Source organism: Mercurialis annua, linkage group LG7 (genome assembly GCF_937616625.2).
Source record: "Mercurialis annua linkage group LG7, ddMerAnnu1.2, whole genome shotgun sequence".
NCBI lineage: Eukaryota > Viridiplantae > Streptophyta > Magnoliopsida > Malpighiales > Euphorbiaceae > Mercurialis > Mercurialis annua.
In genome coordinates this window covers 3,604,914-3,619,185 of record NC_065576.1, presented here as the reverse complement: position 1 = coordinate 3,619,185, position 14,272 = coordinate 3,604,914, and positions in this window count along the sequence as shown.

Below are 14,272 nucleotides of genomic sequence, written 5' to 3'. Positions count from 1 at the left end.
TGGCACCAAACATCATAATTTTCAAAATACAATGTATTTTAATTTTTCCAAAACTGGCATTTAGATAAAGTTTGTAACAAAAGTGAATAACGTGACATCTGCATGACACCGAAATTATAGTTTGTTTGATTGGGAAAAAAATATTTTTTAAATTTTGTAATAATTCATGGTGGGTATACAAACTATGACTGGGCCACTGCTGCTTCATCTATGACAGTGATTGGACCCATTTTGATACCCTATGAATGGGCCAAACCACGACCTTCAAAATGTAATCATTCGGCCCACTGAACAAAAAGCTTAATAATCAATTTATTTCTCAAATTTTCTTTTAAACCAACTTAAAACATTAAAGGAGCTAGTTTGATATTCCTAAAGAGTTTATTTTTCAGTTTTATGAGAATTTGAATTCCTCCTATGAAATTTCCCTAAAAAAATTGCAATATGAAAAAAACAAAAACATTGAGCATTGCTTAGTTGTAAATTTTTAATTGTTATTACTACTGGAAAACATATTGCTGTCAGGGTTCTTACCAATGGACGGCTAATATCGGTAAATACTGCAAATGAAAATAGATTTGGCAATAAAAAATTAAAAAAATGAGGTATTTTTAAATGGTTAAATCTAAAGAAAAAGTTAATAAAAATTGAGTAGAAACAATTTTAAAAACTCTTTGAATTGCCTAACCCACTCATCATATCTTTGTTCTGTCTTCTTTATTCTAGAGAAGTAAGAACCAAATTTTCTCTTATTTGCCATATTAAAATATCATCCATATAATTTGAACTTTTAATTTTTTAGTCCTTTCACACCATGCATAAAACCACACAAGAAAGAACATCAATTGGTACAGCTCAATTTATAACAGTTATTTTTAAAATATAAAATTTGAATTCTAACTCAATTAAGACCAATTAAAACATTAATATAATGCGATTAAATAAGATAGCTAGTTTATTATCTATCAAGATCCAGCTAAGTAATAATAATTAATTAAATTTGAAGGGTATGCATTTAAAATTGGTCCGAGCCAAATAAATAAGAGAATGAAATGGTTGTTTAATAAATCTTCAGAAATGTACGCGTAAATGGATAAATGATAATCTAATTGCATAAAAATTACACTATTGTTATGTATAGACTTTTGAGAGCTCATTTTACATTTTGAGTTGATTTTTTTGTTTAAAGCATGAAAGGGAAATTATGGATAGTTCCGGCAGTATCCACCCACAAGAAAAATAAAATACCATTCATAGATTTGAGAAGAAATAAATTACTCATTTCGTTTTAAAATAATACATCATTTGGACAACAAAATATTAAAATATACAACTAAAATAATTTGAAATAATTTTATCTACCTTTTCATTTTTTTTATTTTATAATTTTTTAAATAAATAAATAGTTTATTGATGACTAAATTTTTATTAATATATTTAAAGCAAATTACTATGACACCCCTCACATTTGACATAATTCACAGTTTAGTCCCTCTTATTTGAAAAGTAAACTATGAGGCCCCTCACTTTTACTTCCGTCAATATTTTAGTCCCTCCATCCATTTTTAGTGTTAGTCAACGAAGTTAAGGGACTTATGGGTAAATTAATTATCAAACCTGAGGGACTAAATCGTTGACAAAAACAAAAGTGAGGGGTGAAATCGTTGAGAAAAACAAAAGTGGAGAACCATATAGTTTTGTTGACTTTGTTGAGTAACATCCAAAATGGATGGAAGGACTAAATCGTCGACAAAACCAAAAGTGATAGGTTATATAGTTCAATTTTCAAATAAGAGGGATTAAACTGTGAATTATATCAAATGTGAGGGGTGTCATAGTAATTTGTTCATATATTTATATTAATATATGAAGCAATTAATTTCTTAAACATAACTGTACGATTTTTTTAGAAATAAATAGACCTTTTAATTTAAATATTGCTTACTAAATATAAAAAATGACATATAGTTTAATATTAAAAATAATAATAAAAATGTCTATCAATTTGAGAGGAGGAAGCAATAAATTACGTATAATAATACACTATTAATTTATGGCATGCTGCAACAAGCAGGAAAGTTGCAAGTTTTTCTTTATAAAAACTAAAAAGTATGGTTAAAATTTTCAAACTTAATTAATTAATTTAAGTTAATCACTAATTCCGTTACTTAATTTGACCATACAATTATTTTATATATTTGATATATCTATAAATTTGCCTGCTATGTTTTTGTCCGTGACTTCAAGATGAACATTCTAAGTCCTAAATTTTGATTTTTTCAAAAAAAATCACCTCTCATTTTAACATTTTCAAATTTACAACTTAAAGTATCTTCATAGCTTCTAATTTTTTGCATTTAAATGGTATTTGATAAAATTTTATATTAAAAATTAAAAATTAAGTACTCCCTCCGTTTTTATTTAGTTAGGAAAATGTGTTTGTTTTTATTTACTTGTCTATTTAAAATTTCAATGTAACTTTAGCTATTATCTTCGAAATATAACCCTTCTTAATAAATAACTCTATAAATCAATTTTAGAGCCGGCCATGGTTCATAACCCACCGGTTTTGGTTCGGAACCGCCGGGTCGCGGTTCAAGAAAATGCAACCGGCCCGGACTCGTCTAAGTGACGGTTCTGGGGCGGTTCGGACCCGGCCGGTTTCGGTTCCGTTTCTGAGTTCGGGACGGTTTGAAAAAAAGTTAAAAGTAAAATTATTTAACTACTAAAAGCTAAAAAGTATAATTTAAAAATAAATTATAAAATAAAATAATATATATATATATATATATATAATATATATATATATAATATATCAAATAACTTTTATCGACGGGTTCGACCCTTTAAACCGCCGGTTCCGATCCTTAAACCGCCGGTTCACAGTTCAAAAAATTTAAAACCGGCCCGGTCTTTTGACAGTTCCAGGCCGGGTTTGACCGGGCCGATTCACAAACTGACCCGGCCGATGTCCAGCTCTAGTCAATTTACATATGCATTTATTAATTAAGAGGGTTATATTAGTATTTATTTTTATAATTTAAAACAAAACACCCATTATCTTAATATGTACAATTTTGGTTAAATGAACAATTAAATAAAAACGGAGGAGTATTAAGTATTAAATTTTAAGAGACGTATAATAATTATTGAAATGTTTAAGTGCTGAATTTAATAATATAATCGATATTCCGACAAACCCCTATTACTAGAGCTAGATAGGGGTTTGTCTAAAATAACCTATTAAGAACGTAATTGATAATTTTAACTTCTCAAAAATAACAATATTCTCATTAAACATATTTTAATGATTATTATAATTAAAATTATTAACTAATTATATATCTATATAGGATAAAATAGTCAATAAAATTAATAAAAAGAAAAAAGAAAAAAGAAAAAGAAAAGTACATTGATAGTTTTAGATATTGTATTAGTTAATTAAACTTACAAAGTTATTAAAATGAATTGAGATGATTCTATCAGAAAAAAAAATCAATAATTTTCATTTAAGTGACTCCAATTAGAGATGGCCTTTTAAGGAATTAAAATGAATTATAGATTTGTTTCATGCTATTTTAGGCTCCTAATTAAGATTATCGGAAACTTCTTTGGAATTTGCTGGAAATAAAAAAGATGGCTGCACATTTTCTTAGTGGATGCAGAGTTTTAAAAAAGTTGTGGTTTGAATTTTCTTGGCCGCTTTGTGTAAGGACTATTGGAAACTTCTTTTTCCTTTTTCCCTTTCTAAATCGTGGAAGAATATAGAATTGGGATATTAAATTTTAAATTTAATACAATCGCTAAAATATCATCTTGAATTCTTTGCAGACTATCAGTCTAAAGTGCAATGGGTTAAATGGAGTTAAAAAAATTAAAGCTAACTACTATTTAAAAAAATATTGAGGTCTAATAATATTATTTCAGAAAAATTTCAAATATTTTTGACTTTTTGCAAATTTATAAAACTATCTCAATTGACTTTTTTTAGGAAAATAATTTTACACAATGAATTCGAGTGTATCGATCTTTTAACTCTTAAACTCTAATTTTCAGATATATTTTTATACTAACTCCTTAAATAATATAATTTAATTTTTAAAACTGTCAAATCTAACTATTAATTCAAAAATAAAATTAAAAACAATAAAATTCTATTTTTAAGTAGTTGAAGCAAAACAAATGACAATTTTAAAGTTTAAAATGAACATAAAATTGGTGTTCAAATTTTTCAAAATTAAAAGTTCGTGTTAAATTTGCAAAACACTCTAAAATTCATGATTATTTTACCCTATTAAACCTATTTTATAATGTCTTTGTTTTTTCAAAAAATAAAATTTATTTCTTTCTTTTAATTTACTAATAATCTAAATTGTGCAAAAATTTCAGATAAATAACATTTTTCTATTTTATAAATATTTTGAAGAGCAAAAATTGTTCAATAATTTATCTTAAAATTTTTTCTTCTATTTATTTTTTACGTCCTTCATTTTTTTATATGAGGTTTTAGGATAAACCTCTTATATTAAGAAAATAATAATATGGTCTATATATAAGCATAATAAACTAACTTAATTATATTAATTATATTAAACAAAAATAAGAGTATTAGTAGAAAATAAAATTTAATACTTAGTATAAATTACAAGGGTCATATAGGAACAGATTATATAAAATATAAAATATAAAATAATTATAAATACAATTTTATTTATCTAAGAAAAATTATTAGTACAATTTTCTCATTTTGTGTTCGCTTCAACAATAGTCAATAAAATACTTATAGTCAGCCATAAAGAGTCTGTGCAAGATAGATATTTATTGTACTCGGAATGCATTTAGGTGGGGGATAATGAACTAGTATTACAAATTTTAATAATAGTTGGAACAAATTAGAGTAGAGAGAAAAAAAATTAATCCTCAACATTAAGGGTTTAAAACATTAAACTTTGTACCTCCCTAATGGGTTAGTGGGATAATGTTAAATATAGAAAGCAGATTTAATTCTTTATCAAATTAATAAGTTAGAGGACTAAATAGGATATTTAGCCAGGCAGTTAGTTTGTTACAGAAACAGTCAGTAAGTTAGTTGCAGAGTCTGTTATCAGCTCTAGGCAATTTAGCCGTTGTGTAAAGAGCAAATAGCAATAGGACAAGTGTCAATCTTCTTCTCTATATAAAGAAGAATGTAATCACAATTATGAACTTAATGAAAATCTCTTTATCTTAATCTCAAATTCTAATATGGTATCAGAGCTAAAATCACGCTTCTAATCTCTGTTCTTTCTTTTCAATTTCTGAGAAATTTTGATTCTTATTTTCCTGAGAAAATTCGTACTAAATTTTTTCTTTCTAAGCAAACAGCAAGTTTTGTTCTTAATTCTTGATCTTTCTTTAAAAATCTGTTCATACTTAACAGATTTACTCATTCTATTTCTTGATAATCTGTTCTTACTTAACAGATCATTCATTTACTTCTTCTTTAGTTCTTATTCATCATAATCTGTTCTCATTTAACAGATTTCACATTTTCTTTACGGTTCATCATAATCTGTTCTCATTTAACAGATTCTTTATTGGTTTTAATGGCTTCTAATCAATTTTCAGAGTATGAAATGCCTTCAAGTCCTTTTTATTTGCATCCTAATGAAAATCCTTCTTTAGTATTGGTTTCTTCAGTAATGAATGGACAAAATTATCATTCATGGGCAAGATCTATGCGTATGTGCTTGCTGTCAAAGAACAAATTGAAGTTTGTGGATGGAAGCATTTCAGTGCCATCAAAGATTGATCCAGTTTATCCATTCTGGGAGCGTTGTAACACTATGGTACTTTCTTGGATCTTGAGGTCTTTAACCTCTTCTATTGCTCAAAGTGTTTTATGGATAGACAATGCTTTAGATGTTTGGAAGGATTTGCATGATAGATTCTCACAAGGAAATGTTACTAGAATATCTGATCTACAGGAAGAAATATATGCTTTTAAGCAAAATAACTTGACTGTTACTGACTATTTCACACATCTTAAGATGCTTTGGGATGAATTAACTAATCTCAGGATGTTACCTATGTGTATTTGTATTCCTCAATGCCATTGTAATGCTTTATCTCTAGTAAAGGATTATCAAGAAGCAGATTGTATAATTAGATTTCTGAAGGGTTTGAATGATGGTTTTTCAGTTATCAGAACACAAGTTTTGATGAGAGAACCTTTACCAAAGATTAATAAGGTTTTTTCTATGGCTTTGCAACATGAAAGAGAGTTAGGTGGAAGTATTAGTATGTCACAGATTGTGGATCCTCATGTTTTTGCTGCACAGGGAACTTCTTCTTTTAACAGACAACCTTATAATAATAATAGGATGTATAACAATAGATCTTTTAGACCTCCAATGACAAATGATGCAAGTCAGAATAGTTATAGGCCTCAGGGGGGACAAAAGAAGTTTTATCCTATTCCTAATAATGGAAAGCCTTTGTGTAGTCATTGTGGTATTTCTGGACATACCATTGACATATGTTTCAAGAAACATGGTTATCCACCTGGATATAGGCCTAAGTATAAGTCTCAAACTTATGTCAATCAAGTGGGAGAATTAATAATGCCAAATGAACAAGAAGCTGGCTATAATTTTGATCAGAATACTGGTTATGAAGATTATGGCATTGAAGGAAGTGGTCAATATGAAGCTGACAACTATCAATATGATAGAAATATAAATCAAGATAAGAGTTTTATGAGTCAGTCTGCAAATGAGTCAAATAATACTGCAAATGCTCCTCCTATAACTCAAGAACAATATGCACATTTGGTTTCTCTTCTGCAACAAAATGTGGTTACAACTGCTGCTGTTCCATCACCAAAAGTGAATACTGTCTCAACACATTTTGTTCCAGCTATAGAGGAGACAGGTATGTTTTCTCATACTTATTCTTATTTTAAAAATTTTACAGCTTGTGCATATTTACATAGACCAACTAAGTCAACATGGATCATAGACTCAGGGGCTACAGATCATATTGTTTGTTCATTAGATGCATTTACATCTCATAGGTTGGTTAGTAATATTTTTGTTACATTACCTAATGGTCAAAAAATTTCAGTTACTCATGTAGGTAGTGTTAAGTTTCATGATAATTTGGTTCTTAGAGATGTTTTATATGTTCCAGTATTTACTTTTAATCTTATATCTACAAGTAAGTTAATTAAGCAATATGATTATTGCTTTATTCTTTATAAAAATCTTTGTATTATACAGGATCATACCAGATGGATGATGATTGGATTAGCTAAAGAATTTCAAGGTCTTTATCATCTGGATAAAGATCAGTTTCTTACAAATAAAATTGCTGCAAATATTACTGGAAATGAGACTGAAAATACTGATGATTGTTTAGTTGATAAAGTAGATTTTGATAGTTTGTGGCATTACAGATTAGGGCATCCAGCTAGTTCAAGTTTGCAAGTTTTACATTCTATGGATTCAAATATTAAAATTCCTAATAGTAAACATTGTAAGACATGTCATTTAGCCAAGCAAAAGAGAAATTCTTTTTCTTTAAGTAATTCTGTGTCTGATAAAGTTTTTGATTTATTACATATTGATATTTGGGGACCAGCTAGGTTTCATTCTATGCATGGACATAAATATTTTCTAACTATAGTAGATGATAAAAGCAGATTTACTTGGTTGTTTTTAATGAAATCTAAATCTGAAGCAAGAGGCATAATAGTTGGTTTTTATAATTTTGTTGAGACACAGTTTATTGCAAAAGTAAAAGTTATTAGAACTGATAATGGACTTGAATTTAATATGAATGAATTTTATAAATCTAAAGGTATCATACATCAAACAACATGTGTATATACTCCTCAACAAAATTCTATAGTTGAGAGAAAACATCAACATATTTTGAATGTAGCTAGAGCATTGAAATTTCAGTCTGCTTTACCAGTTAGTTTTTGGTCTGATTGTGTGCATCATTCTGTTTTTTTGATTAATAGAGTACCATCTCCTGTTATTGATAATAAAACTCCTTATGAAATTTTGTATAATAGAAAGCCTGTGTTTGCAGATTTAAGAGTCTTTGGTTGTTTGGCTTATGCTTCAACAGTAGCACATAACAGAAGTAAATTTACACCAAGGGCAACTCAGTGTGTTTTTTTAGGATTTCCATAACATACAAAGGGTTATAGATTATATAATATTCAAGAAAAACAGGTCTTTCTTTCTAGGGATGTTAGGTTCTATGAACATTTATTTCCATTTAAGGATCCTGTTTTATCATCAACTTTTGATTCTAGTTTATGTGTTCTACCTAATGTGGTTAATAAGGATATAATGATAGATTTTGACATAAATGCACATAGTTCACAGACTTTAGATAATCAACAAGTTTTAGTTGATAATGAACAGGATATTTCACATATACCTGATGATACAGTAGTGCCAAATATAAATAGGAAATCTACTAGAGTAGTACATAGACCAGGATTTCTAAAAGATTATGTTTGTTCAATATCTAAATCTACTCCTCATCACTTGCATAAAGTTTTTTCATATGATAGGTTATCTGGTAATCATAAAGTTTTTTCCAGTATAGTAGATTTAAATAAAGAACCAAAAACTTATAATGAGGCTATAAAACAGCAATGCTGGAAAGAAGCTATGAATAAAGAATTAGAAGCTTTACAAGCAACCAATACATGGACATTAACTGAGTTACCAGTAGGTAAAGTGCCTATAGGGCGTAAATGGGTATTTAAGACCAAATATCATAGTGATGGAACCTTGGAAAGGCACAAGGCTCGTTTGGTAGCTAAGGGATATACTCAACAAAATGGGATAGATTATGTTGAAACTTTTTCTCCTGTGGCAAAAATGACCACAATTAGAGTTCTGTTGGCTATAGCTGCTTCTAATAACTGGATATTGCAGCAACTAGACATTAATAATGCCTTTTTACATGGAGATTTAAATGAAGAGGTTTATATGGATATTCCTTTGGGACTTTCTGGTCAGAACACTAACACTGTTTGCAGGTTAAATAAGTCATTATATGGGCTTAAACAAGCCAGTAGACAATGGAATGTAAAGCTGACAGAAGCTCTAATATCTCAAGGTTACAAGCAAGCAACATCAGATACATCTTTGTTCACAAAGAGAAAAGCAGATAAGTTCACAGCTTTATTGGTATATGTAGATGATGTCATACTTTCTGGGAATGATACACAGGAAATCAAATCAGTTAAAGATTATCTACATAAAGAGTTCAAGATTAAAGATTTAGGTGCTTTGAAGTTTTTTCTTGGACTTGAAGTAGCAAGATCCAAAGCTGGAATAAATTTATGTCAGAAGAAGTATGTCCTGGATTTATTAACAGAAACAGGTTACTTAGGTTCAAAACCAGCTTCAACACCTATGATTCCTTCTACAAAACTAGTCAAGAATGATGGACCATTATATCCAGATATTAAGGCTTACAGGAGATTGGTTGGCAAGTTGATATATCTATGCAGTACAAGGCCAGACATAGCATACTCAATTCAACAATTATCTCAATTTCTTGATTGTCCAACTGAGGTCCATTATTCTACAATAGGAAGAGTTCTGAGATATCTCAAAAAGTCTCCAGGACAAGGATTGTTCTTTTCAGCAGATAATCAAATAAAGATCAAGGCCTTTTCAGACTCTGACTGGGCAACATGTCCAGAAACAAGAAGATCCATTTCTGGTTTCTGTGTATTTCTTGGTCAATCACTCATATCATGGAAAACAAAAAAGCAAGTCACAGTTTCAAAGTCAAGCTCAGAGGCAGAGTATAGGGCTTTGGCAAATGTAACTTGTGAAATTCAGTGGATTTCATTCTTACTTCAAGAACTACAAGTTAATGATCATCTTCCAGCAAATGTCTACTGTGATAATCAAGCTGCATGCTACTTGGCTCACAATCCAGTTTTCCATGAGAGGACAAAACATATAGAGATAGATTGTCACATAGTTCGACAGAAAATCCAATCTGGACTGCTGCATCTTTTTCCTGTTAGTTCTGAAAATCAGTTGGCTGATTTTTTCACAAAGCCATTACCTCCAGCAACATTTCTCAGTTTTCTTAGCAAGCTTGGTGTACAAAGTTTATACAGTCCAGCTTGAGGGGGGATGTTAAATATAGAAAGCAGATTTAATTCTTTATCAAATTAATAAGTTAGAGGACTAAATAGGATATTTAGCCAGGCAGTTAGTTTGTTACAGAAACAGTCAGTAAGTTAGTTGCAGAGTCTGTTATCAGCTCTAGGCAATTTAGCCGTTGTGTAAAGAGCAAATAGCAATAGGACAAGTGTCAATCTTCTTCTCTATATAAAGAAGAATGTAATCACAATTATGAACTTAATGAAAATCTCTTTATCTTAATCTCAAATTCTAATAGATAAAGCAAGTCCACTTTTATTTTCTAATTTTAATTTTGTATGTGGGGTTATTTTTTTTTTTTTGATAATTTGGGGAGGAGGGAGCGCTTGTGGGAGGAATCGAACCCACGACCTAGCAGTTTGCTGCTTAGCGCTTATACCATTTGAGTTATAACTCATTGGTTATGTGGGGTTATTTTGATACATATTTTTCTTTTATTCAAATTACGATATTATATTAACTGTAATTATTCTAATTTATTACTTTAACACCGTCCGATCATAGTCAACGACCCGCTCGATTTGGACTTAACACCGTCCGATTATACCAACGACCCGCTTGATCCGTTGAATTCTAATATTTCCGATTATCATCTTCAATAAAATTTAAAAGTGATAGATCATAACACGTCAAAAAAAATTGAATTTTCAAAAAGTTGAATATGAAGTCCGGACAAATACTAAAATTGTTTAAATAATTCAAAAGAATCAATATGCAAATTGAAAATACCTTCACAAAAAAATTTGTCCAAACACACAAGATGAAACTCCATTACAGAGAAATTATTTAACAACAAAAAAACTTAAAAATAAAAATCAATTTCGACGGAGAGAAGGTGACTTTCCGATTAAATAAGTAAGCCAATCATTTATTTACTTAATTATTACTCACCCTTCAAATAAATTCCCCTAAATTTATCTATTAAATCAATCATTCACCTTCTATGAGATTTCTTTATACAAAACAATCTTTGGAAAAAAATTAGCACTATTGTTTTCCAATTCTAAAATAAACTGTATATATTTATGTTTAGGGGTAATTATTCTATACAACTAATGTATGTACAACAAATTGATGTGGATCTTTGATCAAGAAAATCCACATAAAATCCATATTTGTTTTTATATTCAAGTAATATTAACAACAAAATGGTATGAACGTAGCAAAATTCACTATATTAATAAAATATTATTTATCTTTTTGTTATTTTATTGCTTTATTTTCATTCAAAACAGAACAATTTCTAATTTTTAATACATCTATAACTTATGTTTGGCGAGCTGCTTTGACAAAATACCTTAACATTTTATATGTAAAATTAGTAGATGAAGTTTGAATTGATCAAATTAATTAATTATAATCAACAATTGATCCAAACGGCCGAAGACTTTCAGTTCTTTTAGCTTTTTAGTATGTCTCAAATAGTAACCCACAAAATTTCCTGCATTTGACAAAGGCCAAATTCATCTTAAGGTATCTATATTTTTATTGTTTTATTTATCTGATCTTTTTAAATTTTTGTCTTTTTTAGTCCCTCAATTTAAATAATTCAAATTTTACAGTTTTTGTTTTGGATGGAAAAGGAGCATGTACTACTCGCAGCGAAACGCGCGTGAGACCAAATTTGAAGAGCGACCTGATAAATAAAAACATACATGAACTAGATAAATAAAAATTTAAAAATACAGGGACCTATTGAATAAAAACAATTAATCCATTAGCGCAAACTCACTTTATCATTTTACGTGGTAATGGTAATGCCAATTAGACACACGTATACAAATTTCATCCAAAAAATGGACCTATTAAATCAGATTCGTGAAATACATGGACCTAATGAATACATAACTAAAAAATTACCAGTTAAACAAAATGGTAAAAGCACAAAAGCTTCAAAATGAGGTTGGCTTTGCATAAAATCTTATGATTAAAAGCTTTCAAACAAGAGAAGCATTTGCCGCTCTTTTGAGAAATTTTCTCAAATCTTAGATGGATTATATCTGATTTAATCTAATTTATATAAAATTTGTTTTTCATCCTTATAGGCAACGATGTTGAGATTTATTTCAAGAAAATTAGATTTCTACAACAATTAAAGTCATCGACTTTCTCTTTTGCATTAATATTGATGGCGTCAATGTCAAAGAGAATAAATATAACAAGAGAAATGATTAAACAGTGAAATAATGAATTGCTTCTCACTATAGCAGTTGTTTAATAAAAATAAGAGAAAATAACAAAAAAACAAGAAAAACTACTCTTATTTTCGCATTTTACAATTTTAATGATTCTATTTTCATTGTCACCATTTGATTTACATAATCACCAACTTTCTTCATTTATTTTCAACCACCACCACTTTCTTCTTTATTTACACGTGTTCACCCATATAACATTCAGTAGACCATTTTTCTTCATAATTTCTTTCTTCTTCTCCATTATCCTATCCTTCACCACCATCATTCTCTACCACCACTACTCTCATCATTCTCCACCACCGAGCTCTCCAATCGGAGCTATTTCGTCCACTCAATAAAAAATTGACCCATTTTCCTTTTCATCTTCTTTCCTTTCCCCAAACCCTAATCCCCAAAGTAGAGAGAGAAAGTAAAAAAAATTAGAGAGAGAAATGGACGCGTCGGTGGCAGTGGCAGTTACAGAATAGAGGCGGAACGGTGGTTGACGATATCGGAGAAGCTACTAACAGCACGCGATTTCCAAGGAGCTAAAAGCTTCGCGATCCGGGCGCGTGAATCGGACTCTAGATTACTCAAATTCGCCGACCAAATAACCGCCGTAGCTGACACGCTCCTCGCCGGAGAATTAAGAGTGATAAACTACAACACGGGAAGCAATAACAACGACTATTACGTGATATTACAGATTCTAAGACTGAGTCAATCGATGGAACTCGTCGCGAATCAGTACAGAAAATTAGCTTTGCTGTTGAATCTGATGAGGAATAGGCTTTCATTTGCTGAGCTGGCTTTTTGGCTTTGTATCTGAAGCCTGGATGGTGTTTTCTAATCTTTCTAAGAAGGCCTTCTATGATCATGAGCTGCAATTAGTGATAGAGTGATAGTTAAAAAATGAAAGAAAGGGAGTCTTGTCATTTTCTCTAGAAAGTGAGTCTTAACAAATTAAATGGAGACCAGAACTAGAAAATTATTAATAGAGCGGATACATCTCTGATACATTTTTGATACATCCGCGATACATCTCTATTTTTATTTTTAATGAATTGAGTTTAATTTTGTAATCTTTGAATATTAGATAGTGCATTTCGAATATTTTATTGTTGCTAATGTTATTTTCTAGTGCTTATTTGATTCTAATCGACTATATTAAATTGTAATTCGAATATGTTTCTGATACATCTTTGATACACAATTTATACATGATAGATACATATTTGATACATTAATTGAATTAACTGACTAATTCAATGGTTCGTTTTTATATTTAGAAAAGCTTATAAACATATATGTTTATACGTATGCGATACATCTCTGATACATATGTTATACATCTCAGATACATAATTTATACGTGATATTTATCAAAAAAAAATTAAACATGATGGATACATTTTTTAAATGTACTTAATAGATACATCGCTGATTCATAATTTATACACGATAGATATTTTTAAATGTATTAAATAGATACATCATTAATAAATAATTTATATATACATTTTTAAATGTACTTAATAGATACATCGCTGATACATAATTTATGCACGATATATATATTTCCGGCCACCGCATATCCATCTCCATCAGCGTGTGACCTCCGTCTAGATAAATATTTGGTACATTTCGGATACATATGTGATACATTTCTAATACATATTTTATACGTATTTAAAAAGACTATTGTTAAATTACGTTGAAAATTGAAAAATTAACAAACATATAATTTGATATATCGCCGATACATATATGATACATATTTAATACATCGATGATACATTTCTGATTTGTCAAGTTCTATAGTTTCAAGGACTGCCATCGTTGGAGTATTATTTATAGCGTGGATACATATCTGATATATTCAAATAAATCATCGTCAAATTCTAT